The sequence below is a fragment of the Lutra lutra genome, chromosome 5 (assembly GCF_902655055.1).
Source record: "Lutra lutra chromosome 5, mLutLut1.2, whole genome shotgun sequence".
Taxonomy (NCBI): domain Eukaryota; kingdom Metazoa; phylum Chordata; class Mammalia; order Carnivora; family Mustelidae; genus Lutra; species Lutra lutra.
This window is the reverse complement of record NC_062282.1, coordinates 161,299,090-161,316,408: the sequence shown is the minus strand read 5'-3', so window position 1 is coordinate 161,316,408 and position 17,319 is coordinate 161,299,090.

Sequence of the window (17,319 nt, the reverse complement as noted above, 5' to 3'; positions counted from 1 at the left end):
CAATCACATGAGACAATTTGGAAAGAAGGGAAATACATGGAGGCTAAATAGCATCCACCTAAATAATGAATGGGACAACCACAAAATTAACTTTGAAAGAATTAACAAGATTGGTAAACACCTGGCTAGATTTATCAAAAAGAAAAAAAAGAGAGAAATGACCCAAAATAATCAAATCATTAATTAAAGAGGAGAGATCACACACAATACCAAAAATACAAACAATTATAAGAACCTATTAAAAGCAGCCATATAGGGGGCGCCTGGGTGGCTCAGTGGGTTAGGCCGCTGCCTTCAGCTCAGGTCATGATCTCGGAGTCCTGGGATCGAGTCCCGCGTCGGGCTCTCTGCTCAGCAGGGAGCCTGCTTCCTCCTGTCTCTCTGCCTGCCTCTCTGCCTACTTGTGATCTCACTCTCTCTGTCAAATAAATAAATAAAATCTTTAAAAAAATAAAATAAAATAAAAGCAGCCATATGCCAACAAGTTGGGTAATCTGGAAGAAAAAGATGCATGCTAGAGATGTATAAACAAACCACCAAAACTGAAACAGGAAGAAATAAAAAACCTGTGAAGACCCATAACCACCAATAAAATTGAAGTAGTAATCAAAAATCCCCCAACAAATAAGAGTTCAGGGCCAGATGGTTCCACAGGGGGATTCTACCAAACATTTAAAGAATTAGTATCTATTCCTCTGAAACTGTTCCATAAAATAGAAATGGAACAAAAGCTTCCAGAGTCATTCTATAAGGTTAACATTACCTTGATCCCAAAACCAGATAAAAACCCCATCCTAAAGGAGAATTACAGAACAATATTCCTGATGAACATGGGTGCAAAAATTCTCACCAAAATACCAGCCAGAAGGATCCAAGAGTAACTAAGAAGGATTATTCACCATGACCAAGTGGGATTTATTCCTGGGTAGAAATGGTGATTCAACACAACATATCGATCAATGTGATATACATTACTTTAATTTTTTTTTCAGTGTTCAAAGATTCCTTGTTTATGTACCACACCCAGTTTTCCATGCAATATGTGCCCTTCTTAATATCCGACACCAGGCACACTACATCATTAAAAGCAAGGACAAGAACCATATGATCCTCTTAACTGATGCAGAAAAAAAAAATTGACAATGTACAACATCCTTTCTTCTTTTTTCTTTCTTTTAAGATTTTATTTATTTATTTGACACAGAGAAAGAAAGAGCACAAGATAGGGAGTAGCAGGCAGAAGAGGGAGAAGCAGGCTTCCCAGAGAGCAGGGGGAGCCTGATGTGAGACTTGATCCCAGGATCCCGTAATCATGACCTGAGCCAAAGTATGTCACTTAACCGACTGAGCCAACTAGGTGCCCTACACCATCCTTTCTTGATTAAAACTCTTCAAAGTATAAGGATAGAGGGAACATACCTCAATAACATAAAAGCCATCTATGAAAAGTCCACAGTGAATATCATTCTCCATGGAGAAAAACTGAAAGCTTTTACCCTGAGGTCAGGAACATGACAAGGATGTCTACTGTCACTGCTGTTGTTCTACATAGTATTAGAAGTCGTGTGGTGCAAAAACAATGAATTCTGTTATGCTGGAAAGAAATTAAAAAAAAAAAAAAAGAAGTCTTAGCCTCAGCAATCACACAACAAAAAGGAATAAAAGACATCTGAATATATATAAATAAATAAATAAATAAATAAATAAATAAATAAATAAATAAATAAAAATAAAAGTCAAACTCTCACTCTTTGCAGAAGACATGATACTTTTTGTGGAAAACCCCAAAGACTTCACCCCAATACTGCTAGAACATTACAGGAATTCAGCAACATGACGGGATATAAAATCAATGCACAGAAATCAGTTGCATTTCTATACACTAACAATGAGACAGACAAGAAATTCAGGATTGATCCCATTTACAATTGCTCCAAAATCCATAAGATACCTAGTAATACACCTAGCCAAAGAGGTAAAGGATCTGTACTCAAAAACTATAGAACACTCATGAAGTAAACTGAGGAAGACACAAAGAAATGGGGAGGGGAGTTCCTCGTTCATGGATTATAAGAACAAACATTGTTGAAATGTCTCTGCTACCTATAGCAATCGATATATTCAATGGAATTCCTATCAAAATATCATCAACTCTTTTCACAGAGCTGAAACAAATAATCTAAAATTTCTGTGGAACGAGAAAAGACCCTGAATCTCCAGAGAAATGGTGAAAAGGAAAACCAAACCTGGGGGCATCACAATGTCTGACTTCAAACTGTACTACAAAGCTGTGATCATCAAGACAGCATGGTACTGGCACCGAAACAGACATATAGGTCAGTGGAACAGAATAGAGACCCCAGAAATGGACCCTCAACTCTATGGTCAACTAATGTTTGAGAAATCAGGAAGGAATATCCAATGGAAAAAAGAAAATATCTTCAACAAATGTTGTTGTAAAACTTGAACAGCCACATGCAGAAAAATGGAACTGGGAAATTTTCTTACACCACACACAAAAATAAACTCAAAATGGAGGAAAGACCTCAATGTGAGACAGGAATCCATCAAAATCCTAGAGGAGAATGCAGGCAACAACCTCTGTGACCTCGGCTGTGTAATTTCTTGCTAAACACATATCCAAAGGCAAGGGAAACAAAGAAAAAATGAACTATTGGGACTTCATCAAGATGAAAAGCTTTTGCATAGCAAAAGAAACAGTCAATAAAACCAAAGACAACTAAAGGAATGACTGAAGATATATGCAAATATCTCATCAGATAAAAGGCTAGGATCCAAAATCTACAGGGGCCTTATCAAACTCCACACTCAAAGAACAAATAATCCAATTAAGAAATGGGCAGAAGACATAAACAGACATTTCTACAAATAACACATAGAAATGACAAACAGACACATGAAAAAATGCTCAACACCACTGTGCATCAGATAACTATAAATCAAAACCACAATGAGATACCACCTCACACTGGTCATAATGGGGAAAAAATAACTAGTTCAGGAAACAACAGATATTGGAGAGTATGTGGAGAAGGGGGAACCCTCTTATACTGCTGGTGTGAATGCAAATTGGTTCGGCCACTCTGGAAAATAGTATGGAGGTCCCTCAAAAAGTTGAAAATAGAACTACACTATGACCTAGCAATTTCACTACTATTTACCCCAAAGATACAAAAGTAGTGAACTGAAGGGGCACCTGCACCCCAATGTTTATAGTGACAATGTATACAATAGCCAACTATGGAAAGAGACCATCAACAGATGGAAAGATGTCCATCAACAGATGAATGGATAAAGAAGATGTGGCGATATATGCTGGAATGGGATATATATAATGGAATACTAGTCAGCCATCAAAAATGAAATCTTGCCATTTGGAACAACATGGATGAAATTAGAGGATATTATTCTAAGCAAAATAAGCCAATCAGAGAAAAGTAATCATTATATGATCTCACTCATATGTGGAATTTAAGAAACAAAATGGAGGATCATATGGGAAGGGAGGGAAAAATAAAACAAGATGAAATCAGAGAGGGAGATAAACCATAAGAGACTCCTAATCATAGGAAACAAACTGAGGGTTGATGGAGGGGAACAGTTGAGGGGTGAGGTAACTGGATGATGGACATTAAGGAGGGCATGAGATGTAGTGAGCATTGGGCATTATATAAGACTAATGAATCACTGAATCTACCTCAGAAACTAATAACACGTTTTATGTTAATTAATTGAATTTAAATAAAAACAAAAAATAATGTTTGGTAGAATTTGCCTGGGTAGAAAACTTGAATAGATATTTTCCAAAGAAAATGTACATATGGCCAACAGATATATGAAAAAATGCTTATCATCCCTTGTCATCAGGGAAAGGTAAATCAAAACCAAAGTGACTTATCACCTTACAACTTCAGAATGTCTAGCATAAAAATGTCAAGCAATAACAAGTGTGGGCAAGGTTGTGAAGGAAAAGGAATCCTCACATAGTATTGACAAACATGTAACATGTTGGTATACCCACTGTGGAAGGCAATATAAAGGTACCTCAAAAAGTGAAATTAGAAATACCATACAACCCACTAGTCTCACTATGGAACATTACCAGAAAATGAAAACACTAAATTGAAAATATATGTGCACCCTTATTTTTATTGCAGTGTATTTACTTAAAATAACCAGGATATGGAAGCAATCTAAGATTTGGTTACTCGGCCATCAAAAGAACACCTTGAAAATGTGATTTACATCCTTACTGTATTTTAAAGTCAGCTTACATTAAATTTTATTTCACTTACATAGAGAGAAATATAAAGAAATTGCCTCAAGTATTTTATGGCTTCTACCCAATTAACCTTTGTATCTATGCCAGCTTGATCCTCCAGAAAAAGGGATATGGGCATCTGAAAGAGGTATCTTCCATCAGTTTTTGGAGTATTTTATGCAGATAAAACTTTTAACAAGCTTTGGTGAAAATCAGTAACTTCTGTCCTGTAGTTGGAAGAGTCCCTCAGCCAGCAGGTTCTTTCTACTTCCTTTCTCTACTCTTTGTACTTGGATCTTTGAACCACCTTAAGCTTTAATTCATGACTTTCAGTTCTTACTGTCCAGTAGAAACACTTGGATTGCTTGCTAAAATACAGATTCCAGGCCCTATTCCCAGAAAATTCAATGCTTAGGCTTAGGATGAGTTACTGAAATCTGCATTTCCAAGAAGAGCACAAATTATTGTTGGTGAAATGGACCACACTATGAGAAGGCTATTCCTGGCCAAGTTATGGGGCGCTTAGTCAGGAATAACATCTGGACACTATGTTACATTCTTTTCTTAGCAACACAGAGACATGCATTAATTATCTTCCATACCTGTCTTAGTCATAACTAACCAAACTGGCTGACACCTTTGGATAACTTTGGATAACCACAGAACTTTCAAAGTGTGACCCCAGACAGTAGAGGAATGATTGCCATCATTTTGTGTCATGTCAAATTGATTGACTGAGTCTATAAATCTGATAAAATACCTTATACATCCTGATGTAGACACTTTAATAGATGTCAGGTGATTAAAATGCTCTGCATTTTCTTTTTAAAATTAAACATTTATTATTTTCAATAGTGTTTGATTCTCAGAGTTAAATTTAGTCATCAAAATGAATACCAGCTTGATTCCTTTGCATGAAAACTTAAGAAATGATCAACTCCAAAACATTTTATTTCTTCAGGGAGCCACCTTAATAAACTAAGTTATACCACTTACTTTATGTAATCCATTAGTTTTTATTTCACAACTGCAAACTTTCCAATCAGTAGCAACACTGTCACATGCTATGAATTTTACTACTCCTTCTTATAAATCTATCACAATGTGTGTGCATGTGTGTGTGACTTGAAGACCACAGAAGTAGCCAATGATGTATTGAGGAGAGAAATTGTTAGCCCTTTTCCCCATACCAATGGAAAACAATTAAAAGAAAGCAAGTTTAGGAATAAATCTGCCAATCATATCAACATTCATTAACCAAATATGTATGAACAGGCAGGCTCACAAAAAATTTTATGGGACCTGATCTTGAGCTCAATGAAGTCATTGTCTTCCTAGAAGCTCTCACTACATCTTACACAAAAACTTACTTTAGGGAAAAAAATTCAGACATGAGAGGCAGGCTCTGTCATCCAGAAAGCCAGCATTGGGCAAACAGAATCCAAAGCTTAAGGCTGTATATGGTCTGGCTGGGCAGTTTCGTTTAGACTTTCATATCTAAAGGCAAAGGATGTATACCATCCTGCCTCCTGACTGAGTGGAGAACGCAAACTTCAAAATATTTTTTAAGCTAATCCACATATTTTGATCATACTTAAATACACTTGTAGGATTTAATTTCTACTATTCACCATATTAAATGACAAGACATCATTTTCACCAATAAAATAAAATCTGATTTTGTTATTTTGTCATTCTTTAAATAGTGACTATCCATTGTTCCTTAACCAAAACACGTAAGAATGACTGGTTTAGAACTTAAGATCTCCTCTTATGAAATAGTCTACAATCTTAAGATAATTCAGTGCCAAACCTAATTAATTAAATACTTTCACATTTCAGCTGGTAACCATGTTTTTTTTTTTTTTCATTTTTGTTCTAAGTTTACCACTATTTTGGTATTCTGATACCACATTTCTTTTTAAAGAATATTTTAACTTAAATTCAAATAGCCAACATATAGTACATCCTTAGTTTCAGATGTAGTGTTCACTAATTTAGCGGTTGTATATAACACCTAGCACTGATCACATCATGCACCCTCCTTAATGTCCATCCCCCACCATCATCCCCTCTAGCAACCCTCAGTTTGTTGACTATAGTTAAGGGTCTCTCCAATGACTTCTTATTTAGTTTTCTCTCCCTTACCCTATGATCCTATCCAGTGTTATTTTATATTCCACATATGAAACCATATAATAATAATAATAATTGAAATGTGATGTCAGGCAGATGTATGAGATACCACCTTACACCAGTCTGACATCACATGTCAATGCTGTGTTTTTTAACTGTCATATGAGTTGGTTGATGTTGTAAATGAAATCTAACCTGCTGTACCTTAATTCTGATCCTTGAAGTGCAGATTTTTCAGCAGAATCTCTCTCTTCTTTTTTAGATTCCAAACTGGATGGAGTGACCAGATGAAGAACAAAAATTCCAATGTTATTGCTCAGTGAGCCACATGGATGGGACATGAATATCATTGGAATTCCAGATGGATCGATCAGATATAATACTTCCAGGAACAAGCAAAGACATATTGCATGATGACTCTTCTCCAAGAGTCAGTAAATTAGTAGGGATTCAGATATCTGCCCAGGTGAAGTTTCTTGTTTGTAATTTATTTTGTTGGTCTATTAAAGTATAGTCAAACTCACTCACTGGGTGATATTGTAAATACTCATTTTAATTGTACAGTATAGTTGACATGACAAGAAGGACATGCTTAGTTCAAGGAGTGATTGATAGAGATGTACTTGGGAGAAAAAAGCAATTATCCAATGAGGCTTAGTCGATATAAATATAGATAGATAGATGATAGATATATATCTCTCTATGTATAGTATTTATATAATATAGATAATAACATATACATATATACATATATACATATATATACATATATATATAAAATCTATATATTTGAACGTATATATAACCTGACAGTTTACAAACATTATCTAGTTGGAGCATCAATGACAATTCCTAAAATAGAAGTAACAGATAGCTTTTGCTTTACGCTATAGATGCAGAAGTGTACATTCAAGAAATAAGTGAGCTTAGGGTCAAAAACCAGATAGTTGGAACCTAATTGAATATTGGTCAAGTGTATCTTACTCTCAAACTACAGTCACCTGTGCAGGCAAGATGATGTAACTAAAGTTATTTTTACCTTTTACTGAAATTAAATACCTTTATAATTAATACCAAAAATACCTTCCAATCCACAAGAAGAGATTAAAGATCTTTGCTTACTTAGACAGATAAAGAGAATACCAAGAAGAAAAACTTATTGAGAATTGGGAATAAAATTTCTAAACATGGGTTTGGCATCAGATAATCATTTGTAGTAGAATGTTGGTGAATGTAAGTGAAATTCCATGGCAAGGGTACTGTGTGAAAAGGAGGCAAGGATGGTTCTTGTCCAAAGGTATCACAGCAGAATATATCTGTGAGTAATTAACTAAATCTAGAGAACAGAAGGTATGGTCATCCTTCATCTCACAAAGACAGTAACTATAGATCATATTCACATTTAAAAAAAAATAAGAATCAAAAACTCTTCCAGGGCAATGGAAATGTTGATGAAGGAAGTGCAGAAGATATGCTGGAAAGAAATTACTAAGGAGAGCAAAGCAGGATATGGGATAGAAAGACAGAAATGAGAAGGAATCAGGATCAATCTCTTGGAATGTGTTTGGTTTGTGGGAATGTTTCACATAAGTGCGTGGGTTATTTTCTTTAGAGGAAAGAAATGTATGTATAAATGTGTTTAAGGCATTGGTTTTTTTAATTGAAATTATTTGGAATCCGTGTATGGAACTGTGTGTGTGTGTGTGTGTGTGTGTGTGTGTGTGTGTGTGTGTGTGTAAAGAGATACTTATATGTGAGATGATTCATTTATTTGTACATAATTTAGATGGTCTTCCAAGACTTTATATCCCAGTATGTTGTTTTTCACTCACTGTCTAACAAAAAAAGAACAACAAAAAATGTGTTTACTGGAGAAGCTTAAAGTTTTCATTTATCATTGTAAAACCATAAACAATTTTTTAAAATAAGACTTTGAACTCTGAGAAACAAACTGAGGGTTTTGGAGGGGAGATGGGTGTGGGGATGTGTTAACCTTGTCGTGGGTATTAAGGAAGGCATTTATTGCATGGAGCACTGGCTGTGGTGCACAAACAATGAATCTTGGAACACTGAAAAAATAAAATTAAATTAAGATGTTAAAAATAAATAAAAAATAAAAACACTTTTGTGCATAGCATTTATATGTATGGGGTTCTGTCTTTAATTACAAAAGTATACTGATTCCTTTAAATGTTTTTAAACCTGGGGAAGCAGATTTGATTCCAACTAGACATAGAATTTTCTATTTCCTTGCATTTCAGGAATTTTTACTCTCTGCAAAGAAATGGGAGCATTCTAATTCTATGAAAGGCAGATCAAAGGAATAACTGTTGTAAAGGCAGTTGAGAATTATATCAGAAAGTAAAAATTCTTTATGGAAAATATATACACGGAAAAAATATAGGGGAAGACTATTTCTGTTCTCCATGGGTTATAAATGTAGTATCAGACTCAATGAGATAAAAATAGAAAATCAAAAAGTTCTCACATTAGGGGCACCTGGGTGGCTCAGTGGGTTAAGCCGCCGCCTTCAGCTCAGGTCATGATCCCAGGGTCCTGGGATCGAGCCCCGTATCGGGCTCTCTGCTCCGCAGGGAGCCTGCCTCCACCTCTCTCTCTGCCTGCCTCTCTGCCTACTTGTGATCTCTGTCTGTCAAATAAATAAATAAACTCTTTAAAAAAAAAAAAAAGTTCTCACATTAGTATGAATTTTCAATGAGTATCCCTACCAACACTGTCATTCATGCTCAGTCTTGCCTGAAATCCTTAGGTTCTTTTGTGGTGTTCATTGCAGCTCTAACCTTGGTGGCATTTGGATGCCTGGCTTGGCCTTTGTGAAGTTCACATATTTGACTTCTCATTGAGGCTAATCTTTGCATTGTTAACCATCAAGATTAAATAATGAGATGCTGGATTAAACGGAGAACTTGTGCTGTCAAATCCTTGTTAGAAACTGACAAAGAACAGAGGAAAGATCTCAAAAACAACAAATTTGTTCCTTAATTATTTTGAAGTCACAACTGAGAATTGCTGCACTGTCCCTCCCACAGTGTTACTGGGTAAAAATAGCCCAAATTACTCCTGTGGCTTATTTTCTGGACAAGTGTCTCCCTGTTCAAATTGTAGAAATTATCTGAGGATTATGAAGACATAGGGATTACAGGAAAACTGAATCTAAAATGACAGGGACGGGTATATGTTTTCCTTTGAATTACTGTGTTTGTATTTTCTGAGTAAATAACCAGTAGTGCAATTACTGGATTACAGGAGCAGCATTATTTATAATAGCTAAATTATGGAAGCAGCCCAAGTGTCCATTGTTTGATGAATGAATAAATATGTGGGACACACACACACACAGGAATAATATTCAGCCATACAAAATAATAAGATCTTGCCATTTGTGACAACATAAATGGAGCTAGATAGTATAAAGCAAAGTGACATAAGTCAGAGAAAAACAAATACTGTGTGATTTCCTTCACATGTAGAATTTAAGAATCAAAACAAGTGAACAACGAAAGAGAAAGAGAGAGAGAAACCAATAAGCAGACACTTAACTAAAGAGAACAAACTGATGCTTACCAGAGGGGATGTTTGTTGGAGGATGGGTTAAGCAGTTGATAGGGATTAAGGAGTGTACTTGTCATGATGAGCATTGGGTGAGGTATGGAATTGTTGAATCACTATATTGTACACGTGAAACGATTATAACACTGTATGCTAACTATACTGGAATTAAAATGAAAAACTTAATAAAAAAATAAAATTTCCAGAATGGGTGAGGAAAGTGGGTGTTTATCAAGGTCTCAGGTTTTTATCCTTACCACCAGGCAAGTGTGGAAAACAATGAATAAAGAATTATTTCATTGATCATCAAGTAGTGGTAGCTGATAATAGGGTTCCTAGTGGTGGATCTTAATAATGCACATGGAAATTATCTTCCTCATCCAAGATCAGGGTGATGTAACGCTGCCATTAGTAATTTAAGCTTTCTCTCCACCCTGGTTCTAATATGTAGTTGATGTGGAGAAACATGGTTTCTCTTTTCCCCAGATAAATAATTAAATAAATTATCAGGAATCAGGCAGGGCAAAAATAAGCAGGCAGATATCCAGATGTATGTCCATCATGGTGAAGAACATATGGATAGACAGAACCTTTATACACAGTCTTACCTGTAGAGGTGCTAAGTAATGGTTGTTAACTTGGTATTCCCATTAGCTAAGGGCTTGCAGGAACTTTCAATATGGTTTTCAATATGGTTACTTTCAATATGGTTACTGGGTAGTCTCAGTCACCTCTAGGGATTGGATCAACAGCTTCCAAGTGCCAGATACCCCAGAAGCAGTCTCAGACCCCACTGACACTGGCTCAGTCTTTTGAAATCTTCTTGATTTTCCAGCTTGTGTATTAGATATTAGGTGGAGTAAGCCAATAGCATGATGTCATCTGGAAATCATTTTATTGGAGCTTTGTCTCATTTGTAATAAGAAAAGAAAGTTGTTTCATTTCAAGATGGAAATTTCATGAGTTAACATATCACAATCACTCTGATCCTCAGCTTAGCTTTGTTCCCCCTCCCCCATACCTTTAGGGAAATAATGACTCCATTAGTAAGTTGCTATGAGAATTAATGTGAAAATATTTTGTAAGCCTGTAACTTTTTTTTTAGCTTTTTTGAAGTTTAACTGATAAATAAAAGTTATAAATATTTAGGTTGTGCAATGTGGTGTTTTGATATACATATATTGTGGAATGACAACAAAAACAAACTAATTAACATATCTATCATTGAACCTATGTCCTGTAGGGTTAATGAAGTTGAAACTAGCTGAAAGTTTAAAGCTTATTTCTCAGGAAACTGTTTACCCCTAATCATTTGTTGTGTCTTTTCAGACTCCACTAACAAACTTACTAGCTGTCTTTGAAGAAGCCCGGATTGAAGGGCATCCCATATGGTTTCAGCCTGTGAACAAGGAAGCCCTTCATTCCTCCTAGCAATAACAAGCCTAAGAATCAATCCAGTTTATACCAGCACAACAAGCCCATATCCCCTTCTCCTTGACTTAAAATAACCTCCTGACATCAGGGGCTGAATTTTGCCTTGCTCTTGTGCTAAGTCACCACCCCAAAATGAACGGAGGATATATGTGAAGTACATGTTTACTCAATGCTTATGCCTGATTGTTCCTCATAAATAGTCATAAGTGTCTCTGCCCTTTTAATGAATAATACATAATTTCAACCCTTATGATTATAAAAATATTTATTTTTCCCCATTCAGAGAGGCAGGTTTGAGTTTGATCTCCTGTCCTCCTGTTTGACTTTCTCTTGAATAAACTATTTTCCTTCTGTACACCTTATTTTTCAGTGCTTGGATTAGCTGTACATAGAGCAGATGGACTTGTGTTCAAATACATCACCTCATACAGTTAGTGGTAAATGCCATTCCACTCTCCATTGCTATATGTTTTATTTCTAGCTTAATTAAGGTACAATTGATACATACATATACAATATTGTATAAATTTAAGATTACTACATAATTATATATGTGTGTGTGTGTGTGTAGAAATGATTGTCATAATAAATTTAGTTAACACATCCAATGATTGAATACTATTTTGTTGTTATGGTGAAAAATCTTAAGATTTACTTTCAAATATACAATACAATATTATTGACTATAGTTACCATGGTGTACATTACAACTTATAGTTACAGATTTGCCCTCTGACTACCTACACACTGAACCCCCAACTGCTGAACCCACACCCCTAGCAACAACTAATCTGATCTTTCTCATGATTTTTTTCTTTTCATTTCACATATAAGAAATATCATGCTGAATTTATCTTTCTCTGATTTCTTTTACTTAATATAATTCCCTCAAGATTCATCTATGTGATATGAAATGGGCAAGATTTTCTCTTCATGGAAGAAAAATATTGTATTTACTCTCTTTTTAAATTAAATTTTAATTTTATTAATTTAATGTACTAATATTTATTATTTTAATAATAAATTTAATTATAAATATCATATATTTTATAATATATTTTTATATTTATATAATGTATAATGTATATAAGATAAATTAATAATTAAATGTATTAATGACCTATTGATTTCATTGATTTTTAATTAAATTAATTGAAGTATAGTTCACATGCAAAGTTGCATTATACATTATGCATATACACTTCAGGTATAAAACATAATGAGTGAATAATTCTATACGTTATTCTATGTTAATCACATGTAGCTAACTATACCTTGCATTAATGACTTATTTGTTCCATAACTAGAAGTACATACCTCCCACACACCTACAAATGTTTGCCAGTAACTCTACCCCCATCCCTTTGGCAACCATCATTTTTCTCTGTATTTGTGGGTCTATTTCTGCTTTTTTTTGTTTGTTTGTTTGCCCAATTGTTTTGTTTTTAGATTCCACATACAAGTGAAATCATACAATATTTGTCCTTAACTTATTTCACATAGTGTAATAGTCTCCAGGGGCATCCACATTGTTGCAGATGGCAAGCTCTCAATTTTTTATGGCTAACTAATAGTCCACTAGATATATACATATATATAAAAATATTTATATTTATATATAAATAAATACATGTTTACTCAATGCCTATGCACCATCTTTCCTTATAAATAGTCATAGGTTTCTCTGCCTTTTTCATCAATATATACATAATATCAATCCCTATGATTATAAAAATATGTATTTTTATGTATAAAAATATGTACATTGGGATGCCTGGGTGGCTCAGTTGGTTAGGTGGCTGCCTTCAGCTCAGGTCATGATCCAGCATCTTGGGATTAAGTTCCATATCAGGCTCCTTGCTCGGCAGGCTGCTTCTCCCTCTGCCTCCGTCTGCCACTCTCTATGCCTGTGCTCACTCTCTCTGACAAACAAATAAATAAAATCATATATATATATATGAAATATATATTTATATATATTTATATATATATAAAATCATATATATATCTCCATCCATCCAATAGTCCATATCTTTATGTATGTATATATATATATATATATATATACACATACATATATATACATATACATATGTATATATATGTATGTATATATATATATGTATATATATACATATGTATATGTATATATATATATATATATACATACATAAAGATATGGACTATTGGATGGATGGAGATGTGTGTGTATATATATATATATATTTATATTTATATTTATATTTATATTTATATATTTATATATGTAATCTCCACATATTAATTCATTCATCTACTGAAGAACACTTAGATTGTATCCATTTCCTTGCTTCAATACCCATTAGTGGAATTGTTTGATCATGTAGTAATTCTATTTTTTTAAAAGTTTTTTTTAATTTTTTAAAATTATTTATTTATTTATTTTTATATTTTATATTTTTTTAAAATTTTTAAATTTAGATTCTATTAACCAAGATAAAGTACATCATTGTTTTTTCATAAATATTCAGGGATTCATCAGTTGCATGTAACACCCAGTACACATCACACCACTGCCCTCTTTAATGTCCATCACCCAGTTACCCTATGCCCTCACCCATCTTACTTTCTGCAAACCTGTTTGTTTCCCAGAGTCAAGTCTCATATGGTTTTTCTTCCTCTCTGATTTACTATTCAGTTACCCCAAAACTATTTTCCTCTCCACTATTCTTTATGTTCCAAATATGAATGAAAACATATGATAATTATTTTTCTCTGCTTGACTTACTTCACTTAGCATAATCCCCTCTAGTTCCATAGATGTCCGTGTAAATGGTATGTACTTGTCCTTTCTGATGGCTGAGTAATATTCTATTGTATATATGTACTACTCTTTCTTTATCCATTCATCTGTTGAAGGACATCTCATTTTCTTCCACAGTTTGACTATTGTAGACATTGCTGCTATGAATATTGAGGTGCATGTACTCCTTCTTTTCACTACATCTGTATCTTTGGAGTAAATACTCAGTAGTGCAATTGCTGTGTCACGGGATATATCTATTTTTAACTTTTTAGAAACCTTCATACTGTTTTCCAGAGTGGCTGTATAGCTTGCATTTCCACCAAGAGTATAAGAGGGTTTCCCTTTCATCACATCCTCATAAGCATGTGGTGATCCCTGTCCTTACACCATTCTGACTGGTGTAAGGTGATATCTAATTGTGGATTTTAATCTGCATCTCCCTGATGGCTAGTGATATTAAGCATTTTTTTTTTCATGTATCTGTTGGCCATTTTTAAAAATTCTTTTAATTTATTTTCAGTGTAACAGTATTCATTGTTTTTGCACTACACCCAGTGCTCCATGCAATCTGTGCCCTCTCCAATACCCACTGTCTGGTTCCCCCAACCTCCCACCCTCTGCCCCTTCAAAACCCTCAGATTATTTTTCAGAGTCCATAGTCTCTCATGGTTCACCTCCCCTTCCAATTTCCCTCAACTCCCTTCTCCTAACTCCCCTTGTCCTCCATGCTATTTGTTATGCTCCACAAATAAGTGAAATCATATGATAATTTACTCTCTCTGTTTGACTTATTTCACTCAGCATAATCTCTTCCAGTCCTGTCCATTTTGCTACAAAAGTTGGGTATTCATCCTTTCTGATGAATAATACTCCATATAATACTCCATAGTGTATATGGACCACATCTTCCTTATCCATTCGTCTGTTGGTTCTTTCCACGGTTTGGCGACCGTGGCCATTGCTGCTATAAACATTGGGGTAGAGATGGCCCTTCTTTTCACTACGTCTGTATCCTTGGGGTAAATACCCAGTAGTGCAATTGCAGGGTCATAGGGAAGCTCTATTTTTAATTTCTTAAGGAATCTCCACACTGTTCTCCAAAGTGGCTGCACCAACTTGCATTCCCACCAACAGTGGAAGAGGGTTCCCCTTTCTCCACATGCCCTCCAACACATGCTGTTTCCTGTCTTGCTAATTTTGGCCATTCTAACTGGTGTAAGGTGGTATCTCAATGTGGTTTTAATTTGAATCTCCCTGATGGCTAGTGATGATGAACCTTTTTTCATGTGTCTGATAGCCATTTGTATGTCTTCATTGGAGAAGTGTCTGTTCATATCTTCTGCCCATTTTTTGATATGATTGTCTGTTTTCTGTGTGTTGAGTTTGAGGAGTTCTTTATAGATCCTGGATATCAACCTTTTGTCTGTACTGTCATTTGCAAATATCTTCTCCCATTCTGTGGGTTGCCTCTTTGTTTTCTTGAATGTTTCCTTTGCCGTGCAGACCATTTTTATGTCTCCTTTGGGGAAGTTTCTTTTCATGTCTTCTGACATTTTTTGAGAGAAGTATCTGTTTTTTGGATGTTGTATTTGCCAAGTTCTTTATAGATCTTGGATACCAGCCCTTCTAATATCTTTTGCAGATATCTTCTCCCATTCTGTGGGTTGCCTTTTTTTGTTTTTTTTACTGTTTCCTTTGCTGTGCAGAAGATTTTATCTTGATTAAGTGCCAAAAGTTTGTTTTTGTTTTGTTTTTGTTTCCCATGCCTTTATTTGTTCTTCCTCTTATTATTTTTATTAATTTTTATTTGTTTTTTAAATTTCTTTTCAGTGTCCAGAATTCATTTTTTATGTGCCACACCCAATGCAATCTGTGTTCTGCATAATACCCACAACCAGGTTCACCCAACCTCCCACCCCCTTCTCTTCCAAAACCTTCAGATTGTTTTGTTTTTCAGAGTCCATATTCTCTCATGGTTCGTCCCCCCCTCTAATTTCCCCCAACTCCCTTCTCCTCTTTTATTCTTCTTATTTTTTTATTATGTTATGTTAATCACCTTATGGTACATTTAATTTTTGAAGTAGTGTTCCAAGAATCATTGTTTACATATAACACACAATCCTCCATGCAATACATGCCCTCCTTAATACCCATCCCTGGGGCCAACCCATTCCTCCACCTCCCTCCCCTCCAAAACCCTCAGTTTGTTTCTTGGTATTCAAATTTCTTATGGTCCATCTTCCCCCCCAATTTTCACCCCTTGAATTTCCCTTTCCTTCTCCTAATGTCATCCATGCTATCCTTTATGCTCCACAAGTAAGGGAAAACATATGATTATTGACTTTCCCTGCTTGTCTTCTTTCACTCGGTATAAACTTCTCCAGTCCCATTCATGTTGATACAAAAGTTGGGCATTCATCCTTTCAGATGGAGACATCATACTCCATTGTATATATGGACTATATCTTCTTTATCTATTCATCTCTTGAAGGGCATCTTGGTTCTTTCCACAGTTTGGTTATTTTGGACATTGCTGCTATAAACATTAGGGTACATATGGCCTTCTTTTTAATTTATTGTAGTTATTTTTATATACTGTTTTCTCAAGTCATATCACCATCTGAAAGCGTTTTGCCTCAAATACCTATTGTCTCCTGTCTGCTCCATTTTTATGTCCATTTCCATTTGTAGCATCTCCAAGTCTCTGGGCATCTGAAATGGTAGTTATCTTGTCTCTTTTGTAAAAGGTTCATTTCCCTATATCCTATCACCATAGAGTTTGAATTTTCATCTTAAAATAATGTAATCAGATGCAAAATTTTATTTTCATCATGGATATATTAATGTAGTTGACTTTTTTTTAAAGATTTTATTTATTTATTTGACAGACAGAGATCACAATTAAGCAGAGAGGCAGCAGAGAGAGAGAGGGAAAAGCAGGCTTCCTGTTGAGCATGGAACCCAACACAGGGCTTGAACCCAGGACGCTGAGATCATGACCTGAGTCGAAGTCAGAGGCTTAACCCACAGAGCCACCCAGTTGTCCCTGTGGTTGACTGTTTAAAAATATTTTATTTATTTACTTAATTGAGAGAAAAAGAGTGAGAGCATG